Here is a 27,998-nt window from a genome sequence, read left to right on the forward strand (position 1 = left end):
ATTTTATATATGGCCGCATCCATCCGATGAAGGTGCTTCGAACTCGTGCATATTTCGTTGGCTTAGCAATAAGAGTGTGCTGATCGAATTAGCGCACATTAGATCCCCTCAGTTAGTGAACTTGGCCAGAAAAGAGACGCCGAGGTTACGTCTGAGAGAGCGGAAACTATTCAAAATTTCCTCTTGCCTGGCATCTGTTATCCAGGTCAAACTACTACAGAGCAGTGCAGCGAGATAACAGCTTTGGCAGTCGGGCAAATTTGTGTTCTCAGTTAGTTTCACGCTGTAGAACACTGAATCATCTTGAACATAACAGCTGCGACTGTTGTGATATGTTTGTTGATTTTAGCATCAAATGATAGATTGTTGGTGATTGTACAGCCTGGAAATGTGAAGCTACCAACAAACACTAGCGTCACGTTGTCAGAGCTGATAATGCAGTCTGACAAGAGCAACATGGGTAGATAATTGTCCCATGATACTCAGCAGGGCGATGTTTTGATAGTTGTTGTAATCGCTGCGGCAGCCTTTGTTCTTGTGCATGGTCATAATGTTTGCATTGTGCATTTCATTGAGCACTGTCCCTCCCTCCAGCAGAGAGAGATATAACTATGTGCAGCTGCTGCAGGAATGCCAATTTCTTCTGCTTGTTGAGTTCAGGCGGGAGAGTATCAACTCCTGGAGCTTTGCCCATGCCAAGTGGATGAATATCCTTGGTAATCTCCTCGACTTCGCAATCGATATTCAGCTCTACTGAGACAGGCAGAATTTCTCTGGGTGCTAGATCTTCTTTGCTGACAATGTTCTCCGTAAAATCCCATTCAAGGAAGTTTTCCACCATCTCTCCAACAATTTGTTGCAGTCAGCGATGCCTTTACATTCAATTGAGTAATTATTTGTTGTTTGACTGATGGACCTGTTGCCTTTTTGACCCATTAATATACGCGTCCTCCCACCCCATACTCATTCTCCACACGCCCCCAACTCACACACAACTCCCGTCCGCCACCTCCTGACATTCAATGTTTCGAAGGACATCTCACTAATCTGGCAGAGCTTTCACCAGGAGCCATTGGTGAACCGCCTAACAGTATGTTGGACTTTACTTCAAACAGCCCTTACGGCGTTCAGAGTGGACTAATTGGCTTCAATGGCAGAAACCACCTCAGTGGCTTTAGCCTCGAAGGAATCAGTCTTTTCCTGCTCTAGCTTCCCACACATTGAGAGTCCAGCATTGGAGATTGTGTTTCGAAGTATCTTCCGTTTCGCTTCTTTGCTCTGTGTTTGTGAATGAAACAACTGTAGGAACTTATTATCAGCTTCTGGGTCTGGTCTCTGCCTTCTTCATTTTTCCTCCATTGCACCACTTGGATTCATATACTCCTACTATCGAACCAGGATGGCTCTGCAACCCTTTACGTAGCAGTGACAAGTTTCAGTCTGGACAGAAGTTTTGGGGTCCAAATGACAGTTTTACTTTTTGTTCCTTTAGGAAATGGGAGGGTTAGTTTCCTTTACCTGTTTGATTTTTCAATTTGGGTCTTCCACAAAAAATAAAACAAACTTTGTAATCACAGATTCAATCAGAAGGACGAATTGAGAAAACAGGTTCCGCCCCAGTTCTGGAGGGTTATATGATTGAGAGTAGCAAGTTCCTCAAAGCAAAGCCTAGGTCCTTGCTCACACGATTCCACAGAACACTTCCACCACCAGGTGAAAGTGTAAATCTTTTCTTACAGTGATCAATTCTCGGCGACCCTGGTCTCTTGTTGGGACGCCATGTTGCTGTTCAGCCTATCAAGTTCCATGTCGACCACAGAGATCTTGCATGCGTTATTGACCGAATTCAAGTTGTCTGTTAGATCCATGCACATAGCCTGGACATTCCAACTTGCCAGCCGAAGAGTTGCATCTCTTAACTTACAGATTGTTTTGTTCGGTTGCCTGGCGCAATTGATTCTGCCCACTTCTTGAGGACAGTCTCTAATCTATAAGAACCCATTAAAACAGATGTGCTGTGGTGGATCAGTACTTTGGTCGTCAGGTACGACGCAACTTGAGATGTGCGGCGGCTGACCAGGAAGATACAATGGTCCAACCCACTGGCGGAGACACCCCTTGCACGCGTTCTCCATCCCAGTCGATTTGTGCTTCTCGCTCATAGTTGATGTTTTCTGTATTAAGTTAACACTCTGCACTGATAATGGAGCGTCCTCTTTCCAGTACTCAAGCCTAGGCAACATTCATGTAGATCCTGGAATGCCCCATCTGCAGAGTGCCACCCTTGACGTTTCTGGTTGAGTAAATGCAATGTAAAGCACTATGTTTGGCACCATCTTGGCTGCAGGAGTTGACGGAAATATTATATTTAGGCATCAGCCTACCTTTGGGCTCCAGTCCAGAACTTGTTGACAAGGTGAAATGCTATATCCTTCAACTCTCCCGAAGTATCCACAAAGCATTGGATATATTCAGCAATAACTGTAAGTTTGGTCCATGAGTCCACACGCCAATGAACCTGCACGGTGCCTGTTTGGGGGCTGAATATACCCTTCGTTCAGCTTAATGCTGTGAGGGACCAAGTCTCCATGTCCATTGCGAAGAGGCACAACTGAGGACTTGCCCATGGGCAGGCTGTGCAATGACAGGGCAAGGTTTACACATTTGGCTCTCTTTTTCACAATGCTGTAAGTTAGCAGTGTGGGCTGAAAATGAGAAGCAGAACGCATGCTAACTTTCTCCACCCACAGGCTAGATGCATCACATCAACCTGTGGGACAACATAATTCCAAATACAATGAGAGGAAAAAAAACAGATGTACCATGCACATATACCCAAGCCGTGAGAAATATATGTAGTTATTGGGTTCAAATAAACTAATGGAAATTGTCTATGTCAACAGACAAAGAACTGGAAATATACCACCACCCTCTCAGAAGCTACATTTCTTGTGGATATTGTGCAGTGTTTTAGTGAAGGCAAAGCATTTCTGCAGATGTTATACAATTGTAATAGGTTTTACTTGCATCTTATAATTATTTTCTGTTCATCGAAAATCTGAAGTTCAGACCCCTAGGTATCCCTCTTCAAATTGTGCTTACCCCTGAATATTCCCGCCAGCTGTGTATCGCATGTGTGTCGCTGTCCAGTTGTTGTGGCCCTAGGTAGCCCTAGGTATCAGTGCCCAGCTGTGCTCTCCCTGTGAATGCCTGCCTATAGGTACAATATTTCCTCCGTATTCCTGTGAGAGCTGTAGCATGCTGATTTGGTCCATGAATGTCGCTTTCTGGGAACGTGATTTTGAGATTTGGGAACGTGAAACACATTGTGCAAACAACGTTTTCTCCCTTCACATATTTGGAATGGTGCTTCCCGGAGGCGAGAGGAGGCTGGTTTCCATGAGAATGCGTCAAAGAGCATTCCGAAGATTCAGGGAAGGAAGTTCAGAAGCTTCTTCAGGAATTTAAAAAAAGAAAGGCACATATGTTTCCCATTTGACATCTATGGCTTTGATCGTCGAAACGTTTGCTCAAGTGAGTGCAGAGGATTCAGCATTTTACTGTCTGACTGAACACTTCCTTTGGCCCTAGGCCAAAATGTTAGGCGTTCGCTTCCTGCAGAGTTTCAGTATCGTCTGACACGCGAGAGGTCCCACAAACATTTACTTCCGCGGGGAGAGGTTATTCAGAGTGGGAATGACATGTTTCTTCACCGACAGATATGATCCAACTTGTTTATAAAGGAGAGCTTTCTTGACCGGGAATGGAACCGGGCCGCGGGGTGAAAGCGCCGAATCCTAACCACCAAGGAACATGCAGTCGTCTGTGTCTATATCATTAAACAGAGCAGAGCTCATTTTGGTACCTTTTTGATCCTATTTTGGATGCAAATTCATGTCATGACTGCTGTTTTCGGATCTATTTACATGCATGTCTATTCTTTGTCCATTATTCGGGTGGGCATGACTCCATTCCGAATGTCCTTTTTTATTCCTGTTTGCTTCTCCTTTAAGTTTAACAATTCCTAAGAGCATTCCAAAATACTAAGTAAGATTGAGTATGTTGGGCCTGTACTCACTGGAGTTTAGAAGAACAGGAGACGATTTACTGAAACATACACGATTCCTAAGTGGCTCGACAGAGTAGATGCTGAGAGGTTGCTTCCGCTTGAGGGAGAGCCTAGGATCTGAAGGCATAATCTCGGAGTAAGGGGTCGCCCATGTAAGACAGAGATGAGGAGGAATTTCTTCCCTCAGAGGGTGGTGAATCTGTGGAATTCTTTACCGCAGAGGGCTGTAGAGTGTGCTGTTAAGTATATTCATGGTTGAGGTAGACAGATTTTTAAACAGTAAGGGAATCAAGGGTTATGGGGAACAGTCAGGAAAGTGGAGTTGAGGACTATCAAATCAGCCATGATCCCATTGAATGGTGAAGCAGACTCAATGGGCCGAGTCGCCTACTTCTGCATTAATTCTCATGGTCTTAAAAATACATTGAGAAATAACATAGGTATACACACATCTCCCTAGAATATTGCACTGATACGTCCACAATCTGTTTCCAAATTTCACAATATTATCCATAAATATATTGTGCCAAACTGATATAACCCAATACAGAGAGACCACAACAGCCACGTTAAAAGGTGCTATATAAATGCCAGTTAGTGGTTGCTTTTCAGAAACATGAAAATAATTCATTTACATTCTTCTACAATTTTCCGCATTCCTTCTATCATCACGATTTGAGAAGCCACTAATAACAAGAGCTGGAGGATTTGATAGGTTGGATCGAAATAAATTGCATCCACGAATTGTGTGGGTGCAGGACACAAGAGGCCGAAAGGGAAAGACAGGGAACAGTCGAAACAGAGCCCGTCAATTAGAATGTGGAATTCCACTAAGAGCATATATTACAGGCATCATGTGAGATAGCAGCGTAATATTTTCTCAGTGGTAGGAAACAAGGGACGGGCGGGCAGAGAATCAAAGTTAATTTGGTACCAAGCACAAAACTCACTAAATACCGGTAGGCATGTAGGAAAAATAAATTTAAAGTCCCAAATGCTAGCCGGCCAAACCCACTAATACTATTAAGGAGTTCAAAAGTTCCCTCGAATTTTGTGCAACAATCAAATTCCACAGCTTCCTTTGTACCCCATTGATTGAAATGGCTCTCGCTTTCTCTCTCTCTCTCCCTCCTGGGCAGCCGTTGTTGGAAGGGACTTGGAATAAATGAATAAGTGTTTTATGAAGTCCTTACCTGAAGGAGGATATATCTATTAGGGGCAATGTAACGAATGTTCATTAGATTCATGCAAACGCGACATCAACTGCAGACGATGGAAATCTGAAGGAAAAATAGAAAATGCTGCGAATCTTCAGCAGGTAATGCAGCATCCGTGGAGAGAAACATAGGTAATACTTCCGGTCCGGGACCCAAAGGCCTACTGAGTATTCTCAGCATTTTCTGTTTTTATATGACTAGATTCACTCTTGGGTTCAGAGGAGAGATTGATGAAAACGAGTCTACACGCTCTGGAGTTTAGAATAATGAGTGATGATGAGAAATTTCTACATTCAGAAGTTTGTGAATCTTTGAAATTCCCTACCCGGAGTATTGGAAGCGCTCAATATATTCAAAGCTGAGATCCGAAGACTATTGAATACTAAGGGGATCACGGGATATAGGAACAGTCTTGGGTTAAGTCATGAGCCAGGGTTGGATGAATATTTAACACAGAGAACTCAAGAAGATGGAAAGAGAGGGAGAAACAGACGGACATTCAATACGCGTCAGATAGAGAATGCAAGACGCGTCACAATTCTGAAAGCAGCAAAGAGGAAGTCTTCCTGAGAAACAAACATCAGCTCAAAAAGGTCAGAAAGTAAGGCGCACACAAAATAATAACACGCTAAAAATAGGTAAAAATTTGATACGAGGAAGTAAGACCTGAAATTATGTACTTTGGGAGGGCTAATATAGTCAGTACATTATAAAGGCGAGATTTTTGTAAAGTTTATATGAGCATAGAGGCTTGGTCTTTATACACAAAGTTCATAATATAGCTCGAAAATCATATTGGGTATTTGGGTTTATTAATCGAGACAGACCAGAAAGAATATTGTCGTATTTCGCGCACAAAAGTGCACGCAGATGAAAAAGGATAAGAAAAACACACGCATAAGTCGAAAAGTCAGCAAACGAGTTCCCGTAGTCGGCAGGATTCGAACCTGCGCGGGGAAACCCCAATGGATTTCTAGTCCATCGCCTTAACCACTCGGCCACGACTACTGGCGTGTTAGCAATGCGATCATCAGCACTAGCAAACGTAGTTACAACGATGTTGGTTCCAGTTGCGGTTCAGACCCAACCCTTCCGACTTGTGCACGCCCCACCTTCGCCAGAAACAGACCCAGTGATCCACGAAGCTGAAGCCCTCCTACCTGCACCATCTCTTTAGCCACCCATTCATCCTCTCTATCCTCTATTCCTATACTCAGTAGCACGTGGCAGAGGAGGTAATCCAGAAATCACAATCTTTGAGGGCCTTCTTTTTAATCTGCTACCTATCTCCCTAAATTCTTGTGGCAGGACCTCATTCACCTTTCACCTGTGTCGCTGGTATCAATGTGAACCATGGCTTCTAACTGTTCGCACTGCCCCTTTCAAATGCCCTGCAGCTGTTTTGTGACATCCATGACCTTGGCACCAGGGAGGTAACACACCAACCTGGAGCCACATCTACGGCCACTGAAGCACCTGCCTCCACCCCTCACTATTGAGTCTCCTACCACTATTGCACTTGCAGGCTTACTCCTCCTCCGTTGTGCAGCTGAGCTAGCTGCTCTCTCCAGAAGATCCTTCACCCTCACCGTTTTTCAACACAGAAAAACTGTTCCTGAGTGAGATGCACTCTGGGGCTTTCCTCATTACCTGCCTGCCTCCCTTCTTCTGACTGGTGTCACTCATTCTCTTTCTGATTGCACTTCCTTAAGCTGCGGAGTGACCACATCAAAAAAAATTGCTATCCACATAATCCTCAGCCTCACCGATGCACCGCTATGTCTCCAGTTGACGCTCAAGCTCCAAAACACAATGCTCAAGGCTGATCAAGCCGGTGGCACTTCCTGCACATGCGGTAATCCAGGCTGCAAAGAGTGTCTAAGAATTCCCACATGCTGCAGGCCGTACAACACATGGGACTGAGCTCCCTTGTTATACTTGTTGTATGTTTTTAATAGTAAGACTATTTCCTTAAATAGTTTTGCAACAGAAAACTGACTGACAACACAAACTTGCCCGATTGACAAAGCTGTGACATCGGCACTCTTCTCTGCAGCAGTATGACCTAGACAACAGACGCCATGTTATCTCAGACGTAATTTCGGCATCTCGTGGCATGTCAAGGTCACTAACTGAGAGGTCTTGGAGCGTGCTAGTTCGATCAGCACGCGATGGATCACATTCATTGGATGGAAGCGGATATGTTGGAAAAAAAAAGACTTACTGTAAGTTGAATTCACCAATGGGTCATGGCCCCCTTGTCATCCATACCTCTGCTACAAGGATATGTGCAGGCGAGATATGAAGATGGCAGATATTGACAGACAACAGGAGACAGGCGAGATGGGAGACAGTTGCTGACGGCCATGAACTCGGGAGGCTCAAGCCATCGTACTATTAGATTGGAGGCTGCCACCAGATTAGAAATTTTTAGAAAGTGAGTGTAGAAATTGAGGAAAGCTCGCCTATTTGAAGCTGGAGATTTGTGATATTTTATTTAGGTAAGAAATGAGCTGCTGAACTCTGAACAAGAACAAAAGTAGTATTCTAACTTACAGTGGCTCAATGCTGGTCCTCTGGTCTCTGAGTAAGACGATCATGAGAATGTAATTGATCTGCTGCAGCAACATGAAACCTTTCAGAGCGAATTAGCTTTAAATTGCGTTCACGTCCTGCCTAACATTGGCTTCACGACTATCCGAATACTGAGCATAAAAACAAAAAAATGTCTTGGAAATACTCAGCAGGTGAGATAGTACCTGTGGAGAGAAGCAGATTTAACGTTTCAGGCCAAGATGACCTTTCCAACACTCTCAGTACTTTGCTTGTGTATTGTCGAATATTTTGTGGCAGATGGGGCAATGAAAGTTTGAAACAATGGCAGCAGCTGTTCCAAAAGTGGTTTGTCAGTGTGACTTGATTTTGATTCTTCATCACCCACACAACCACGGCAGCCACTGTGGCGCAATCGGTTATCGCATTCGGCTGTTAACCCGAGGGTTGGTGTTTTCATCCCACAAGGGACGAGACCATCTGCATAGTTCCGAGTCCCTTCGTAGCTGCGCAGTTTTGTTTCATGTACTTTGGTTCCAAACAAATATTTTGAGAACTTTGATGCTGACCAGTTATCTCCGTAACCAACGATTTTTATGAAAAATCATTTCAAATTAAAAGGAATTAAAATTACGTACATCAAACCCATTAGAAAAATATGAAGTCGGTATGTTCAAAGAAACAAATGCCCTTCGCGTGCGGTGCTGCTTTTTTTTCCAAAACAATATCGTTGCAGTGCATTAATGTACTGTTAATATCTCTGTGCTAATAGTTCAGGGAATTTGCAGATCCCTGTTTTCACAGTGCAGAGCTGGCATTTACGAATGTCTTTGCCCTTACAGCTCAGTGCTGAATGTTGCTCTGTGTTTTGCCGGTCTATGTCGTTACATGACAGTGCCTGGTGTTGTCCAGGCCTGTGCACTGAAATGTGGTGCCGATAATGTAAGTGTTTTTGTGATTGCAGTGCTGTGGTAGATGTTGTAAATATCTGTCCTTACAATGCAGCGCTGTGGTTTGTAAAGGCATATGCCCTTACAAGACAGGGATGGCTATTGTACCGGCGTATGTCTCTTTATGTTGCAAATCTGAGTGGTGCGAAGAACAGTTTAAAAGTTCTGTGCTGCGGTTGTGAACAGTACAATTATTAAATTACCTTAATTACAAGCTCTAATAATTTCGACTTCAATGTTCGACCAACGGTACAACAATTATTCAGTTTGCCACACAGAACTACTCCCACCAACGTTTCCTTACTTTTCCTATTCTTAATCTCCAACCATGCTGATTCTACGACTTGAAGTTATGAGCAAAGATCCTTTCTCATTGATGTTCTCATGTCATTCTTTACTATCATGGCTAACCCTCATTCTTTGAAATTATGTTAGTCTTTTAGAAATCTGGTGTACCCTGGAATTTTAATTTTCCAAACTTTGACACCATGTAAATATTTCTTTGTAATGGTAATTAGATTTGAACCACAACTTTATTATTCGCCAGCACAATGGCCTCAGCCCCGTTTATGTGGAGCCCATCGTAATGGAACAGCACACTCTTCCATTCCACTCTAGTGCCATTGTCGCATGTATCGAAACCCCTTTATTTCGCACATCACTCTTTGAGACACATGTTTAATTTTCTAATCGGTTTGACCCAATGCGAATTGTCTCGTGGCCCAAGCAATAATCCAAGGGTGATTATCTTCGATGTTCTACATTTTAATTCCATCCTAACACCTTAAACACTCACAGACGAACATTATTCCGATCATTGGCACCAGCCTGGGCCACAGAAATTACATTCTCCCCCTCCCGCTTTAAGTTCCTTTCTAGCCGCGAGGAGCTGCCCTTAACCCTGGCACTGAGCAGGCAAAAGATTTTTCAGAGCTCCCGATCGTGGCTGAGAGAATGTATCTATCCCCCTGACTGTATAATATCCTATCACCAACACATTCTTTCTGGCTTCCCCCAGTTGAACAGTATACTGCACCGTGATGGCATGGACAGTTTTCTCATTCACGCTCTACCCTCAATCTTCATACACAAAGGTAGCAAGCGCCTCGTAATTGTCGGTCAAAGTCAAGGGCTGAGGCGTATTCATCACTGTAAAATGACTTCCCATACCTGTCAAGCTGGCAGCCACAAGCTGCTGTCCCTAACCATTGCCTCACTAATAAGTTCTACCAAACCTCAGAGAAATAACGGCACCCGGAACAAAATGTCCTGATCTCTCACCCCCTCCCTCATGCCGTTCCATGTCTGCAACTCAGACTCGACCTCAGCTTCTCTGAGCCGAATTATCTCAGCTGCAGATGCTTACCGCAGATTTGTTGTTCGGGACGATGATGGATTCCACAAATTCCCCCACGCTGCAGTTACGGTAATCACTAAGCGTAATCATTTAATTATTAAAAGTAGCCCAATATTTATTGATCCTTAAGTAATCGATTGGAGTCAAAAGAAGAACACTCACCAGACACTGGAAGATGGAAAGCTAATGAAAAAGTGCGCGTCCTTCTTCTCTGCACCGAATTCCCGACTTAAAACGTTCTTCGGCGCACACAGACCTCGCCGCGCTGCGTGTGTTCCGTAGCGTAAGGTTCTGAAAAGACAAACAAAAATGCGATTTACTCAGAAAATACTTCGCGAAGTGCGACGTACACAGAGAAAATAACATGTTAAGAATTAGAAGTCCTGCGGAAAGTGTGAAGTCGCCCGCTCAGGAAGCATTAATTTTGAAATGTAGCGTCTTGTACACGGGAGGTTTTCGTAAAATTAGCCGAAAGGACTTGGTGTCCATGCCCATAAAATTCATAATGTGGAAAATCATATCGGTTACGTGGCTTTATAAATCGAAGACTAGTATATAAAAGCAAAAAGGTCGTGCTAGAACATTAAAGGAGCGTTTCTATATAATACGACATTTAAAGTGAGTAAATAGGCGAACATTTTCTGGCGAGTCGTCAATAACTGGAGATCAAGGGCAAAGATTCAAAGCTATTGGCAAAAGATCTGGAGAGGGTGGGGGCAAAAAATTTGTTTCCCATTCGGGAATTGTTGGGAACTGGAACGCTCAACCTGAAAATATTTTAGAGGCCGATTTCATAAATCATTTGAAAACGGAGTTGGAAAAGACATTACAAAAGGAATTGCAATCACACGGTCGGCCAACATCAAAAACAACGCAAACAGCCAAATTCGCAAATATATACAGAAAAGGGGAGAGAGAGAGAGGAAAAGAGAAACAGAGAGAGAGAGAGAGGGAGGAGGGGCGGAGGGGGGGTGGGGGGTGAGGCGGGGTGGAAGAAACCTGTGGTTATTTGGCTGATTTCTTTCTTGTGTTGTGAAGTTTCGTAAATACATGCGGCTGAATAAAATTGTGAAAGGCAGCTGGTGTTTTTGAAAGATGTGTTGAGGCATGATTAATTCCAAAGGAATTTAGTGAAATTTTCAAATTAACATGAAAAAAGGGACGCAGTTGGAAGAATTTGCCACTGAGTGGTGAAACTCGAATGGATTTTCATTCCATCGCCTTGAGCATTCGGCCGGGACCGCAGGCTGAAGTATTTTGACAAGTTGATATTAAAATGGTACTGACCTCTGCTCACATATCTCAGAAAGAATGCTTCTCCTCTTGAATATCTATAATCCTCCGTTCTTCTTGGCAGCTGTATTAAAATAAAGTTGCACAAGAATATGAATACAACCCTAACAACAGAGCAACCAAACTGAATTGGATTGCGGTCTCCCGCGTGACAGGAGAGGATTTAACGAGAAATCGTCAAGAGTGCTTCCGTGTATTTGAAATCGAAAAGGTTCACAGCGATTATTGCAATGGTCATCAACAGTCCCCGACACCGAACGGTAATGTAAGGTGTTGCAATCATTCTGGAATATTTTACATGATGTTGATTATAATCAGCAGGAATGTTGCCTTCTGCTCCCAGAAGCCTTGGTCTCGGTCTTGGAACTACAAGTATTCCCCATAGGTTTAAATACGTTGATGGGATGTGGGCGTCGCTGCCTGGGCCAGCGTTTCAGTAGCCTGCGAACTACGGCGAGTTTACAGACGGGAGGACCCGTGAAATTCTCCGCGTGGCTTTCCCGCTACCGTATCGACACACGCTCGCCCCCAACATGTTGGTGATGTAAGGGCCGGTCCTGCCCAGCCTCGGTTTTGAGGCTAATTGCCCTTTAGAGTCAAACATTTTGCTGTGGATCTGGCCAGGCCAGGTAAGGACAGCAGATTTCCTTTCTTAAAAGGTAATAGTGAACTGCATGGCTATCATTAAACCTCCAATTCAAATTTTAATGGTGGGATACGAAACGCGGATCGGGAACATGACTCGAGGATTCAGGAACACTTATCCAATGACAATAAAATTGTGCCGTCACCACCCACATAAAGAGTCCAGCTTCTGGCCACAGGACAGAGGTAAATGTTGGGGCTGGTACGGCGGGATGGAGGAGCCTGGCGGGAGCGGAGTGGAGTTTGGTTGTGCGAAGGAGCACGGGGTCCATTGGGAAGGTATGGGGGTCAGAGGCGATGGGGAAAGAGGGCCGATGAGGCAGGTGCTGCCCTTTCCCGCCAGAATCCCAAGCAGTGTGATTTGTAGGGCTGCCCCCACACCCCCCAACTGCCCCCGCTCCCGCTCCCAACCCTAAACTCCTCCTAAAGGCCTCAAAACTGAGGCTGGGCAGGACCGGCCCTTACGTCACCCACATGTTGGGGGCGGGCGTGTGTCGATACGGTAGCGGGAAAGCCACGCAGAGAATTTCACGGGTCGTCCCGCCTGTAAAGTCGCCGTAGCTCGCAGGTTACTGAAAGCTTGGCCGGGATTGTATTGGGTGCGGGGTGACTGGCTGGGAAAGAGACAGGCCGGGATCGGGATAATGCTGACCAGAGGCGGACATCCACTTGGAATAATTGAAGTTGAAATTAAGGACCATTTCGCTCTACTGCTGGCCTATGGCTGCCGTACTGATCGTTGGACCATTGACATGATTCTCGTTTGGCAACTTTTGGAATCCCCTCCCTTTCTTCCTGGCTTGGGTCACTCTCTGTAATAGATATTGTTCCTCTGGTGTTGGTGAATGAAGCCAAATCTTTTACTGCGCTATTGCTAATCGGATGCGTCTGCAGGACCTTCGGATCAGCAACGACGACCAGTTCTCTTTCTTGTCATCGAGGTCGTCATTTTAAGATGACGAATTGTCCTCCCATTTCTTGTGCACCTTCCTGTTTTTTTAAAGCTGCCGTGAAGAAGGGAAGAGTAAAAAAAACTGCAGGAAGTGCTCTTCCCGAGAAATTCCTTAAACGGAAATTAGCGCGAATCCACTTGAAGCCAGCAGCCAGTCTTGGCCGAATGGTAAGGTCATGTTTCCCCGCAGAGGTTCGAATACTACCACAATTGCACGGCATTGGTAAAATAGCAGCAAAGCGAAATTAATTAAATCGTTCTTTCAAATAGCCGACATAGAAACAATTAGCTAAATAGCCTCTACATGTGGTGTGTGAATACATAATTCAACGTAACATAATTGACTGCAAAGCTTACCCACCGGAAGAGGTTCGCTACACCTCCCATTTTCGTACCATTGCCTCAAAAGATATAACCTTGTTCTCAAACCTCCGTCTAGAATGTTGGGAAAGCAGTTTTTAAAAATTCTCGATCTCAGTGAACTTTTCCACAATAAACGAATCACATTCAGAATTTGACCAAAGTCAAATAGTCTTACAGGGAAGAGGAAATTTCTTAGCGCATAATCCACCTCCACGATGTGTTAACTTAACGTTAGTACAATTACGCTGCTCTTCCTTGAGGCTTTTGTCTCTGCCTGGTTTTTGCTCTGTAACTACAAAGTTGAAAAATATATTTTTTATTCAGTATTCTATCTCACCGAAAAGGCTTCATGCCAATCCATATTCAACAATCTGAGCTGAAAACTCTGCTCACATTTTGACAGCTGCAACAAATTCCACCACAGCAGCTGAGGCAACACAAACATTCTAAAAGAAGCAAACAACATTCCAAATAAAACAGCACACGACGTTCTAAAAAAACCAATACGCTCCATCTGTCAATGTTAAGGGGTTATTTAATAAAGCCCAGGATCCGAATTTGCAACTCCACAAAACAAAATAATAACCTCTTTCTTGTGCCATACCCTATTTGTATACCACGTTTCGTTGAAATCCGTCGATTAATTCTTGAGATGTAGTGTTTGCAAACAGACAAACAAATAGGAGCGAGAATATTGCATCCTCACCTTCAGAGGCGAAAGTAACTTTGTCATACCAAGGAGAAATGGATTAAATTGGCACGGGCTGATCATTGATAGCTCGTAATTGACAACGGTTTTCGTTAACCGTATGGGCTAGCGGGCATATTGGTCTTAGTGTATGATTTGCGCTGTTGGTAAGCAACAGCTCAAAAATATCAGCTTCATATCCAGCACGAACCCTTAGTTCAACGGTTGGCACTGAACTTCGTTTGGAGCTGTCGGAAAATGGAAAAGCTGTCGCGGAAATAAGGTGGAGAAGACAAGGGAAATTTATTACAAGTTCAAAGTAGTCTCAATGGCTTACGCTTTTTCTGGGCGAGCTCTTGTTCATACCGCCCTGGGCTTTCATTTCATTGAAACAGGCTGTAATTGCCTTTGTCTTTGTAACCGTATGGAGAACTTGATGTGCTTCACGTGGGTCGCTTTCATTTTCTGAAAACTCACCACTCGCTGTTGAAAAGAACCGTAGAATCAAATTGTCTTGGGAATCGGTGAGTTCAAAGGAAGCGATTTTTAAATGCCTGACAGCAGCCTCTTCTCACGGTAAACAAATGCTGACTTCTGCCCCAGAGTCACCATGTTGAAATTCATTTACGCGTCCTCCCACCCCATACCCATTCCCCAACCGTCCCCAACACACACATAACTCCCGTCCGCAAACTCCTGGCATTCACTGTTTCGAAGGATATCTCACTAATCCGGCAAAGCTATCACCAGTAGTCATTGGTGAACCGCCTAGAGTATGTTGGACTTTACTTCAGTCAGTTCTTAGGGCATTCAAAGTGGACCAGTTGGCTTCAATGGCAGAAACCCCCTCAACGGCTTTTGCCTCGAAGGAATCAGTCTTTTCCGGCTCTCGCTTCCCAGATATTGCGATTCCGACATTGTCGATGGTGGCTGGACTTATCTCCCATTTCACTTCTCTGCTTTGTGTTTGTGAATGAAACAACTGTGGAAACTTATTATCAGCTTCTCGATCTGGCCTCTGCCTTCTTCATGTTTCCTCCATTGTGCCACTTCACTCCACGTACTGCTACGATCGAACCAGGATGGCTCTGCAGCCATTTACATAACATTGACAAGTTTCAGTCTACCAAGAAGTTCTGGGATCCAAATGTCAGTTTTACTTTTTGTTTCCTTAGACAATGAGAGGGTTAGTTTCCTTTTTCTGTTTGATTTTTCAATTTGGGTCTTCCCCAAAAAATAAAACAGACTTTGATATCACCGATTTCATCAGAAGGACGAATGTAAAAAACATGTTCTGCCCCACTTGTGGAGGTTTCTATCATAGAGAGTAGCAAGTTACTCACAGCAAAGCTTACTTGCTCACACGGTTATACAGAACACTTCCGCCACCAGGTGAACGTGTAAAAGCCTGATCTCTTGTTGAGTTGCCATGTTGCTGTTCAGCATATCAAGTTCCATGACGATCACAGAGACCTTGCATGTGTTAATGACCGAATTCAAGTTGTCTGTCAGATCCATGCACATCAGCCTGACATTCCAAATTGCCAACCGAAGAGTTGCATCTCCTACCTTTCAGTTTGCTTTGTTCGTTTGCCTGGCGCAATGGATTCTGTAAAGTTATTAAGTATAGCCTCTAATCTACAAGAACCCATTGAAGCAGATGGACTGTGGCGGGTCAGCACTTTCGTAGTCAGGTACTGCGCAACTTGAGATGGACGGCGACTGACCAGAGAGATACAGTGGTCCACCACACTGCCGGAGACATCCCATAGCACTCGTTCTCCATGCCAGTCAAGTTGAGCTTATCCCTCATAGTTGTTGTTTTCTGTATTAAGCTAACATTCTGCACTGATAATGGAGCGTCCTCTTTCAAGGGGTCAAGCCTAGGCAAAACCTATGTAGATACTGGACTGCCTCATCTGCAGAGTGCCACCCTTTACGTCTCTGGTTGAGTCAATGCAATGTAAAGCACCATGTTTGGCACCAGATTGGCTGCAGGAGTTGCCTTAAATATTATACTTTGGCCTCCAGTCCAGACCTTGTTGACAAGGTGTAATCCTATAGCCTTCAACCCTCCTGAGGTATACACAAAGCAGTGGATCTATTCGCCAATAGCTGCAAGTTTGGTCCATGAGTCCACATGCCAGTGGAAATGCACGCTGCCTGTTTGGGGGCCCAGCCTACTCAGCGTCCCTCTGCGTTCAGCCCGGGGCTGTGCGGGACCCAGTTTCCATGTTCATTGCGAAGAGGCACAACTGAGGACTTGCCCATGGGCAGGCTGTGCAATGACAGGGGAAGGTTTACACATTTGGCTCTCTTTTTCACAATGCTGTAAGTCAGCAGTGTGGGCTGAAAATGAGAAGCAGAAAGCATGCTAACTTTCTCCATCCACAGGCTAGATGCATTACATCAACCTGTTGGGCAGCGTAATGCCAAATAAAATGAGAGAAAAAATTAACAGATGCGCCATGCACCTATATTCAAGCCGTGAGAAATATATTAAGTTATTGGCTTCAAATAAACTAATGGAAATTGCCTATTATTACATATAAAGAACTGGAATATACCACCACCCCCTCAGAAGCTACATTTCTCGTGGATAATGTGCAGGTGTTTTAGTGAAGCATATCTGCAAATGATACACGATTATAATAGGTTTTATTTGAATCTTCTAATTATTTTCTGTTGATCGAAAATCTGAAGTTCAGACCCCTCGGTATCCCTCTCCAAAATTGTGCTGATCCCTGAATATTCCCGCCAGTTGTGTATCGGTTGTGTATCGCTGTCCAGTTGTGGTAGCCATAGGTAGCAGTAGGTAGCCCTGGGTATCCTGGCCCAGCTGTGCTTGCCCTGTGAATGCCTGCCTAGAGGTAAAATGTTTCCTGGGTATACCTGTCAGACCTGTAACATGCTGAATTTGTCCACGAATGTCGCTTTCTGGGAATGTGATTTTGAGATTTGGGAACGCGAAACACACTGTACAAACAAAGTTTCCTCCCTTCACAGATTTGGAATGGTGCTTCCCGGAGGCGAGAGGAGGCCGGTTTCCATAAGAATGCGTCTGAGAGTGATGTCATTCTGGAGATTCAGGGAAGGAAGTTCAGAAGCTTCTTCAGAAGTTTATATAAAGAAATGGGCATGTTTCCCGTGTGGCTTCTATGGATTTGATCGTCGAAACGTTTGCTCAAGTAAGTGCATAGGATTCAGCATTTTACTCTCTCCCTGAAGACTTCATTTGGCCTAAGGCCAAAATGTTCACATCGTGCAGAGTTTCAGTGGCGCCTGGCACGCCAGTGTCCCCACACACATTTCCTTCTGCGGGGAGCGGTTATTCAGAGTGGGAATGACATGTTTCTTCACCGACAGATATGATCCAAGTTGTTTATAAAGGACAGCTTCCCTGACCGGGAATCGAACCCGGGCCGCGGCGGTGAAAGCGCCAAATCCTAACCACTAGACCACCAGGGAACACGAATGCAATGCTATCAGTATCATTAAACAGAGCAACGCTCGTTTAGGTATGCTTTTGATCCTGTTTTGGGAGCAAATTCATTTCATGACTGCTGTTTTGAAATCGATTTACATGCAGATCTATTCTTTGTTCATTTATTTGGGTGGGTATGACTACATTCGGAATGTTTTTTTTATGCCTGTTTATTTCTCCTTTAGGTTTAACTACTAAGTGCATTCCAAAATACTAAATAAGATTGAGAATGTTCGGCCTGTACTCACTGGAGTTTAGAAGAATCAGAGACGACTTTATTGAAACATATACGATTCTTAAGTGGCTTAACAAGGTAGATACTGAGAGGTTGTTTCCGCTTGTAGGAGAGCCTAGGACCTGAGGGTATAATCTCAGAGTAAGGGGTCGTCCATTTAAAACAGAGATGAGGAGGAATTTCTTCCCTCAGAGGGTGGTGAATCTGTGGAATTCTTTACCGCAGAGGGTTATATAGTATAATGTTAAGTATAGTCATGGCTGAGGTAGACAGATGTTTAAACAGTAAGGGAATCAAGGATTATGGGGAACAGTCAGGTAAGTGGAGTTGAGGATCAGGCATGATCCCATTGAATGGTGGAGCAAACTTGATAGGCCGAGTGACCTACTCCTGCTTCTAATTTTCATGGTCTTACAAATACATTGAGAAATAACACATAGGTATAAACATATCTCCCTAGAATAAGACACTGATACGTCCACAATCTGTTTCCAAATATCACAATATTATCCATAAATACATAGTGCCATACTGATATAACCCCATACCGAGACACCACAACGGTCACGTTAAAAAGTGCTATATAAATGCCAGTTCGTGTTTGTTTTTCAGAAACAGGAAGAGAATTCTTTTATATTCTTCTGCAATTTTGTGTATTCCTTCTGTCATCTCGATTTGAGAGGCTACCAATAACAAGAGATGGATGATTCGATAGGTTGGATCGAAAGAAATTACATTTACGATCTGTGAGTGTGCAGGACACAGGAGGCTGAAAGGGAAAGACAGGGAACAGTCGAAACTGAGCCCGTCAGTAAGAATGTGGGAATTCCACTAAGAGCATATATTACAGGCACCAGGTGAGAAAGCAGCGTAATATTTTCCCAGCGGAGAGAAAGAAGGGACCAGCGGGCAGAGAAACGAAGGGAATTTGGCTCCAAGTACAAAATTCACTAAATACTGCTAGGCACGTAAGAAAAATAATTTTTAAGTACCTAATGCTATGCGATCCAAGCTGCTGCTGCTATTAAGAAGTTAAAACGTTCCCTTGAATTTTGTGTAACGATCAAATCCCACTGCTTCCTTTGTGCCCCATTGATTGAAATGGCGCTCTCTCTCTCTATGTATCTCTCTGTCCCCTGGGCAGCCGTTGGTGGAAGGGACTTGGAATAAATGAATAAGCGTCTTATGAAGTCCTTACCTGAAGGAGGATATACTTCTGTTAGAGATAATGTAACGAATATTCATTAGATTCATGCAAAAGCGAGATCAACCGCAGATGATGGAAACCTGAAGGAAAAATAGAAAATGCTGCGAATCTTCAGCAGATAATGTAGCATCCATGGAGAGAAAAATAGATAAAGCTTCAGGTCCGGGACCCAAAGGTGCTGCCTGACCAACTGAGCATTCTCAGCATTTGCTGTTTTTAGATGACTAGATTCACTCTTGGATTCAGAGGAGAGATTGAGGAAAACGAGTCTATACTCTCTGGAGTTTAGAATAATGAGTGATGATGAGAAATTTATTCATTCAGAAGTTTGTGAGTCTTTGAAATTCTCTACCCAGAGTGTCAGAAGCGCTGAATATATTCAGAGCTGAGATCCGAAAACTATTGAATATTGAGGAGATCACAGGATATGAGAACAGTCTTGAATTAACATTCAGGAGCCAGGGTTGGATGAATATTTAATTACACAGAGAGATCAAGATGGAAACAGAGAGAGAAACAGACGGGCATTCAATACGTGTCAGATAGAGAATGCAAGACAGGGATACGCTTCACAATTCTATCGCTTCGTTAGGTGAAAGTGGCAAAGAGGAAGTCTTCCTGAGAAACAAAGATCAGCTCAGAAAAGAGGTCAGCAAGTAAGGCGCACACAAAATGTTATCACGTTAAGAATAGATAAAATTTAATACGCGGAAGTAATATGTGAAATTATGTACTTTGGGAGGGCTAATAAAGTCAGTACACTATAAATGCGAGATTTTTGTAAAATTTATGTGAGCATAGAGGCATTGGCCTCTATTTACACAAAGTTCACTAAATAATGATTTGAAAACGGAGTTGCAATCACACGGTCGGCCAACATAAAAAACAACGCAAACAGCGAGAATCGCAAATATATACAGAAAGGGACAGAGAGAGAGAGGGCGGGCGGCGGGATGGAAGAAACCTGTTGCTTAATTGGCTGATTTATTTCTTGTGTTGTGAAGTTTAGTGAATACATGCGGCTGAATAAAATTGAAAAAGGCAGCTAATGTTTTTGAAAGGTGTGTGGAGGCATGATTAATTTCAAAGGAACTTAGTGAAATGTTCAAATGAATATGAAAAAAGGGACGCAGTTGGCAGAATTTGCCACTGAGTGGTGAAACTCGAATGGATTTTCATTCCATCGCCTTGAGCATTCAACCGCGACCACAGGCTGAAGTACTTTGACAAGTTGATATTAAAATGGTACTGACCTCTGCTCACATATCTCAGAAAGAATGCTTCCCCTCTTGAATATCTTTAATCCTCCGTTCTTCTAGGCAGCTGTTATAAAATGAAGTTGCACAAGAATATGAATACAACCCTAACAACAGAGCAACCAAACTGAATTGGATTGCGGTCTCCCGCGTGACAGGAAAGGATACTAACGAGAAATCGTCAAGAAGTGCTTCCGTGTATTTGAAATCGAAAAGGATCACAGCGATTATTGCAATGGTCATCAACAGTCCCCGATACTGAAATGTAATATAAGATGTTGCGATCATTCTGGAATATTTTGCATGATGTTGATTATAATCAACAGGAATACTGCCTTCTGCTCCCAGAAGTCTTGGACTCGGCCTTGGAACTACAAGTATTCCCCATAGCTTAAATTTGTTGATGGGATGTTGATAAATGCTGGGCCAGCATTTATTCACCATCGCTGATTGCCCTTTAGAGTCAAACATTTTGCTGTGGGTCTGGCCAGGCCAGGTAAGGACAGCAGATTTCCTTTACTAAAAGGTAATAGTGAACTGCATGGCGTGCATGGTCATCATTAAACTTCCAATTCAAATTTGAATGTTGGGATTCGAAACAAGACTGGGGAACGTTATCCTAGGATTCAGGAATACTTATCCAATGACAAAAACATTGTGCCACGACCACCCACATAAAGAGTCCAGCTTCTGGCCACAGGGCAGAGGTAAATGTTGGGGCAGGCACTGCGGAATGGAAGAGGGTAGCGAGAGCGGAGTGGGGTTTGGTTGTGCGAAGCAGCACGGGGTCCGTTGGGAAGGTATGGGGGTCAGAGGCGATGGGGAAAGAGGGCCCATGAGGGAGCTGCTGCCCTTTCTCGCCAGAATCCCAAGCAGTGTGATTTGTAGGGCTGCCTGCACACCCTCCAAACGCCCCCGCTCCCGCTCCCATCCCTAATATCCCCCCAAAGGCCTCAAAACGGAAGCTGGGCAGGACTGGCCCTGACATTACCCACATGTTGGGGGCGGGCGTGTGTCGATACGGTAGCGGGAAAGCCACGCGGAGAATTTCAAGGGTCCTCCCGCCTGTAAAGTCGCCGTAGCTCGCAGGTTACTGAAACCTTGGTCGGGAATGTATTGGGTCCGGGGCGACTGGCTGGGAAAGAGACAGGCCGGGATCGGGATAATGCTGACCAGAGGCGGACATCCACTTGGAATAATTAAAGGTGAAATTAAGGATCATTTCCCTCTCCTGCTGGCCTATGGCTTTCGTACAGATTGTTGGACCATTGGCATGATTCTCGTTTGGCAACTTTTGGGACCATCTCTCTTTCTGCCTGACCTGACTCACACTCTAATAGAAATTGTCCCTCTGGGTTTGGTGAATGAAGCTAAATCTCTTTACTGCGCTATTGCTGATCGGATGCATCTGCAGGAGCTTCGGATCAGCACGAACGACCAGTTCTCTTTCTTGTCACCGAGGTCGTCATTTTAAGTTGACGAATTGTCCTCCCATTTCTTGTGCACATTCCTGTTTTTTTAAAAAGTTGCCTTGAAGAAGGGAAGAGTAAAAAAAAAGCAGGAAGTGCTCTTCCTGAGAAATGTCTTAAGCGGAAGTTAGCGCGAATCTACTTGCAGCCAATCTTGGCCGAATGGTAAGGCGATGTTTCCCCGCAGAGGTTCGAATGCTACCACAATTGCAGGGTTTTGTAAAATAGCAGCAAAGCGGAATTAATTAGATCGTTCTTTCAAAGAGCCAACATTGAAACAATTAGCTAAATAGCCTCTACATGTGGTATGTGAATATATAATTCAACGTAGCATCATTGACTGCAAAGTCTACCCACCGGAAGAGATTCGCCACATCTCCCATGTTCCCACCATTGTCTCGAAAGATATAACCTTGTTCTCAAACCTCCATCTGGAATGTTGGAAAAGCAATTTTTAAAAATTCTCGATTTCAGTGAGGTTTTCCACAATAAACGAAACACTTTCAGAATTTGACCAAAGTCAAATAGTCTTACAGGGAAGAGGAAACTTCGTAGCGCATAAACCACTTCCGCGATGTGTTAACTTAACGTTAGTACAATTACGCTGCTCTTCCTTGAGGCTTTAGTCTCTGTCTGGTTTTTGCTCTGTAACTACAAAGCTGAAAAAAGATTTTTTTTATTCAGAGTTCTATCTCACTGGAAAGGCTTCATGCCAATCCATATTCAACGACATGAGGTCACATTTTGACAGCTGCAACAAATTCCACCACAGCAACTGAGGCAACACAAACATTCTAAAAGAAGCAACAACATTCCAAATAAAACAGCACACGACGTTCTAAATAAGCTCTATCGTTAAGGCGTCATTTAATAAAGGCCAGGATCCGAATTTGCAACTCCACAAAACAAAATAACTTCTTTCTTGTGCCATACCCTATTTGTATGCCAAGTTTCGTTGAAATCCGTAGATTAATTCTTCAGAGGCAGTGTTTGCAAACAGACAAACAAACAGGAGCGAGAACGTTGCATCTCCTCCTTCAGAGGCGAAAGTAACTTTGTCATACCAAGGAGAAATTACTACCCGAGCCACGTGCAAGTTGGCATAGGGACGCGAGGATAAGGGAAGTAAACACGTGGCTAAAGGAGTGGTGCAGGAAAAAGGGGTTCCATTTCGTGGGGCACTGGCATCAATTTTGGAACAGGAGGGATCGGTACAGTTGGGACGGTCACCACCTGAACTGATCTGGGACCAATGTTCTTTCGAAAAGGGTAAATAGGGTGGTCACCGGGACTTTAAGCTAGAAAGTTGGGGGGGGGGTGGGGGGGGGGAGCGAGGGAAGGGTAAAACTCCAAGAGATATGACTAATGGGAAACAAAGCAGCAGGTTAGTGTGTGGTTTCAACTTCATGGAAAATTATGAAAAAACTGAAAAGAAAGGAAAGCCCAGGAGAGGCTATTAAAGTCCCTAGAACACAAAATAGGACAGAGTGTTTGTAAACCGCTAGGAATCTAACTTTAAGCGCATCAGATAAAGGGACGACAATGAAAAAGGGGACGGGAAATACAGGACTGAAGGTGTTGTATCTGAATGCACGCAGTATACGAAATAAGGTAAATGAGCTTGTGGCGCAGAATGAAATTGGCAGATATGATGTGGTGGGCATCAGGGAGACATGGCTGCAAGGGGATCAGGACTGGGAGCTAAATATCCAAGGATATACATCCTATCGAAAAGATGGGCAGGTTGGCAGAGGGGGTAGGGTTGCTTTGTTAGTAAGAAATGAAATTAAATCGATAGCAAGAAATGACATAGGGTCAGATGATGTAGAATCTGTGTGGGTAGAGTTGAGGAACTGCAAAGGTAAAAAAAAAAACATAATGGGAGTTATGCACAGGCCTCCGAACAGTAGTCAGGATGTGGGGCACAAGATACACCAGGAGATAGAAAGGACGTGTAAGAAAGGCAAGGTTACAGTGATCATGGGGTTTTCAATATGCAGGTAGACAGGGAAAATCAGGTTGGTAGTGGATCCCAAGAAAAGGAATTTGTGGAATGTCTACATGGCTTTTTGGAGCAACTTGTGGTGGAGCCCACTAGGGAACAGGCAATTCTAGATTTAGTGATGTGTAATGAGGCAGATTTGATCAGGGAGCTTAAGGTGAAGGAACCCTTAGGAGGAAGTGACCATAATATGATAGAATTTAGCCTGCAATTTGAGAGGATGTAACGGTATTACCGTTGAATAAAGGCAACTACAGAGGCATGAGGGAGGAGCTGACCAGAATTGACTGGGAGATGAGCCTAGCAGGAAAGACAGTGGAACAGCAATGGCAGGAGTTTCTGGGAGTAATTTGGGAGACACAGCAAAAATTCATGCCTAGGAAGAAGAAGCATAAGGGAGGAGGAGGCATCCATGGTTGACAAGGGAAGTCAAGGACAGCATAAAAGCTAAAGAGAAAGCATACAATGCCGTGAACATCACTGGGAAACCAGAGGATTGGGAAGCCTACAAAGACCAACAGAGGACAACTGAAAAAGAAATAAGGAGGAAGAAGATTAAACATGAGGGTAAAGTAGCCAGTAATATAAAAGAAGATTGCAAGAGTTTTTTTTAGATATTTAAAGGGTAAGAGAAAGGCAAAAGGGACATTGGGCCGCTGGAAAATGACGCTGGAGAAGCATTAGTGGGGAACAAAGAAATGGCAGAGGAACTGAATAGGTACTTTGCGTCAGTCTTCACGGTGGAAGAGACAAGTAACATCCCCAAAATTCAAGAGAGTTTGGGGGCAGAGGTGAGTATGGTGGCCATTACCAAGGAGAAGGTGCTAGGAAAACTGAAAGGTCTAGAGGTGGATAAATCACCTGGACCAGATGGATTACACGCCAGAGTTCTGAAGGAGATAGCTGAAGAAATAGAGGAGGCGTTAGTGGTGATCTTTCAGGAATCACTCAAGTCAGCGAGGGTCCCAGTGGATTGGAAAATCGCTAATGTAACCCCCCTGTTTAAGAAAGGAGTGAGGCAAAAGACGCGAAATTACAGGCCGATTAGCCTGACCTCGGTCGTTGGTAAGATTTTAGAGTTCATTATTAAGGATGAGATTTCAGAATACTTGGAATTGCATGATAAAATAGGGCAAAGTCAGCATGGTTTCATCAAGGGAAGGTCATGCCTGACAAGTCTGTTAGAATTCTTTGAGGAGGTAATGAGTAAGTTAGACAAAGGAGAACCAATAGATGTTATCTACTTGGACTTCCAGAAGACCTTTGACAAGGTACCGCACAGAAGGCAGCTCAGTAAGATAATAGCCCATGGTGTTAAAGGCAAGGTACTAGCATGGATAGAAGATTGGCTGTCTAGCAGGAGGCAGAGAGTGGGGATAAGGATGGCGGCCGGTGATTAGTGGAGTTCCGCAGGGGTCAGTGTTGGGACTACAACTTTTCACTTTATACATTAATGATCTCGATGAAGGAACTGAGGGCATCCTGGCTAAGTTTGCAGATGATACAAAGATAGGTGGAGGGACAGGTAGTATTGCGGAGGCGGGGAGGCTGCAGAAGGATTTGGACAGGTTAGGAGAATGGGCAAAAAAGTGGCAGATGGAATACAACGTGGGGAAATGTGAGGTCATGCACTTTGGTAGGAAGAATAGAGACATCGACTATTTTCTAAATGGGGAGAGAATTCAGAAATCTGGAGTGCAAAGGGACTTGGGACTTCTAGTCCAGGATTCTCTTAAGGTTAACTTGCAGGTTGAGCCGGTAGTTAGGAAGGCAAATGCAATGCTGAAATTTATTTCGAGAGAACTAGAATATAAAAGCAGGGATGTGTTGCTGAGGCTTTATCAGGCTCTGGTCAGACCACATTTAAAATATTGTGAGCAATTTTGGACCCCCTATCTCCGGAAGGATGTTCTGGCCCTGGAGAGGGTCCAGAGGAGGTTCACGAGAACGATCCCAGGAATGAAAGGGTTAACATATGAGGAACGTTTGAGGACTCTGGGTCTATACTCGATGGAGTTTAGAAGGATGATGGTGGATCTGATTGAAACTTACAGAATACTGAAAGGCCTGGATAGAGTGGACGTGGGGAACATGTTTCCATTAGTAGGAGAGATTAAGACCCGAGGACACAGCCTCGGAGTAAAGGGAAGACCTTTTAGAACAGAGATGAGGAGAAACTTATTTCGCCAGAGAGTGGTGAATCTATGGAATTCATTGCCACAGAAGGCTGTGGAGGCCAGGTCATTGAGTGTATTTAAGACCGAGATAGATATGTTCTTGATTGGTTAGGGGATCAGTGGTTACGGGGAGAAGGCGAGAGAATGGGGTTGAGAAACTTATCAGCCATGATTGAATGGCGAGCAGACACGATGGGCCGAATGGCCTAATTCCTGTTCCTATGTCTTATGGCTTAAATGAATTAAATTGGCATGGGCTGGTCATGGTTAGCTCGTAGCCGTTGTCGTTAACCGTATTGGCTAGCGGGCATATTGGTCTTAGTGTATGATTTGCGCTGTTAGTAAGCAATAGCTCAAAAATCTCGGCTTCATATCCAGCACGAAATCTTAGTTCCAACGGTTGTCATTGAACTTCGTTTGGAGCCTTCAGAAAATGGAAAAGCTGTCGGGGAAGTAAGGTGGAAAAGTCATGGGAAAATTATTACAAGTTCAAAGTCGTCTCAATGGCTTACGCTATTTCTGGGCGAGCTCTTCTTCATTAAGGCCTGGGCTTTCATTTCATTGAAGCAGATTGTAATTGCCTTTGCCTTTGTAACAGTGTGGAGACCTTGATGTGCTTTACATGGATCGCTTTCATTTTCTGAAAACTCACCGCTCGCTGTTGAAAAAAAACCGTAGAATCAAATTGTCTTGGGAACCGGTGAGTTCAAAGGAACCGATATTAAAATGCCTGACAGCAGCCGCTTCTAACAACTCGGTAAACACATGATGAATTCTGCCCCAGAGTCACCCTGTTGAAATCCCGGCATCCTCGGGACAGTTATCTTCACAGCGCGTTTTCTGGCTCTAGAAAGAAAGTTGTGCTGCTCTTCATGGTACATGTGGTGATGTGCCACTTTGTAGACATCTCACACGCCAGCTCGTTTCGCCCGTTCATTTCTTCTTCACCTCACTCTCAGTTACAAGGCAATTTCGTGAAACAAGAGGACCAGAGGCGAATCATGGATGGAGCAAAAAACGCTCAAATCCCTGGTGGGCCGAACCTTCCAATTGACATTTTCAATAACATTGTAGCACAGAGTATTACTCAGGAACTATGGTAGTACAGATTTACTACAATGGTTCAAGAGGGCAGCTCCGCACCAACTTCTCAAGAACAAATGGAGTGGGGCAATAAACGTTGGCCTTGCCGGGGAAGCCCTAATGCCATGAAAGAATAGAAGTAAAATCTCAGCTACTTGTTTAAGTTGATCCAGGCATCCAGGGTGCTAATTCACAATGAGAGGTCAATTTCTTTCTTGTGATCCACTTAATCAAAGACCAGAGTGTGAGCACTGAGGCACAGCTAGTTAGAATTCCACTTCTGTTACTGCCTGAGTTTGGATTATTTCATTTTCTTCTGTTCCATCATCTGCTAAAGAAAGCTCTGAAGTTCATTTATTACCTAAATAAAATTATCACAAATCTCTAACTTCCAATAGCGGCAGCTTCCTTGCTTTCTACACCTCCTTTTCCAAAGTTCTAAACCGGGAGGCGCCTCCCATCTAATAAAGCGATGGTTTGAATTTCTCGAAGTTATGGCCGTCAGCTACTGTCTCCCAGCTTGCCTGTCTCCTGGTGTCAATCTCAATATCTGCCATCTTCATACCTCGCCTGCACATTTCTTGTAGCGGAGGTATGGACGCCCAGGAGGTCGTTGCCCAGTGTTCAATTCATCATACAGCAAATCTTTATTTTATATGTGGCCACATCCATCCGATGAAGGTGTTCGAACTCGTGCATATTTATTTGCCTTAGCAATGAGAGTATGCTCATCGAATTAGCACGCATTAGGTCCCCTCAGTTAGTGACCTTGGCCAGGCAAGAGATGCCGAGGTTACGTCTGAGACAGCGAAAGCAGAAACTATTCAAAATTTCTTCTTGCCTGGCATGTGGTATCCAGGTCTGACTACTACAGAGGACTGCGCCGAGGTCACAGCTTTGGCAGTTGGGAAAATTTGTGTTCTCAGTCACTTTGCTCCTGTAGAACACTCAATCAGCTTGAACATAACCGCTGCAACTTTTGTGATATGTGTGTTGAT

At 44.1% G+C, this 27,998-nt stretch overlaps 2 non-coding genes across 2 annotated transcripts; both read right to left on the reverse strand.

Annotated features, from left to right (window-relative positions):
• Nucleotides 1-6,212: 6,212 nt before the first annotated feature.
• On the reverse strand, nucleotides 6,213-6,294 carry trnas-aga (transfer RNA serine (anticodon AGA)). Its single transcript has one exon. It is a non-coding gene; the product is annotated as a tRNA-Ser (tRNA).
• An 11,189-nt stretch (nucleotides 6,295-17,483) lies between these two features.
• Nucleotides 17,484-17,555, reverse strand: trnae-uuc (transfer RNA glutamic acid (anticodon UUC)). Its single transcript has one exon. It is a non-coding gene; the product is annotated as a tRNA-Glu (tRNA).
• Nucleotides 17,556-27,998: the final 10,443 nt, after the last annotated feature.

The sequence above is a fragment of the Cetorhinus maximus genome, chromosome 21 (genome assembly GCF_964194155.1).
Source record: "Cetorhinus maximus chromosome 21, sCetMax3.hap1.1, whole genome shotgun sequence".
Lineage (NCBI taxonomy): Eukaryota > Metazoa > Chordata > Chondrichthyes > Lamniformes > Cetorhinidae > Cetorhinus > Cetorhinus maximus.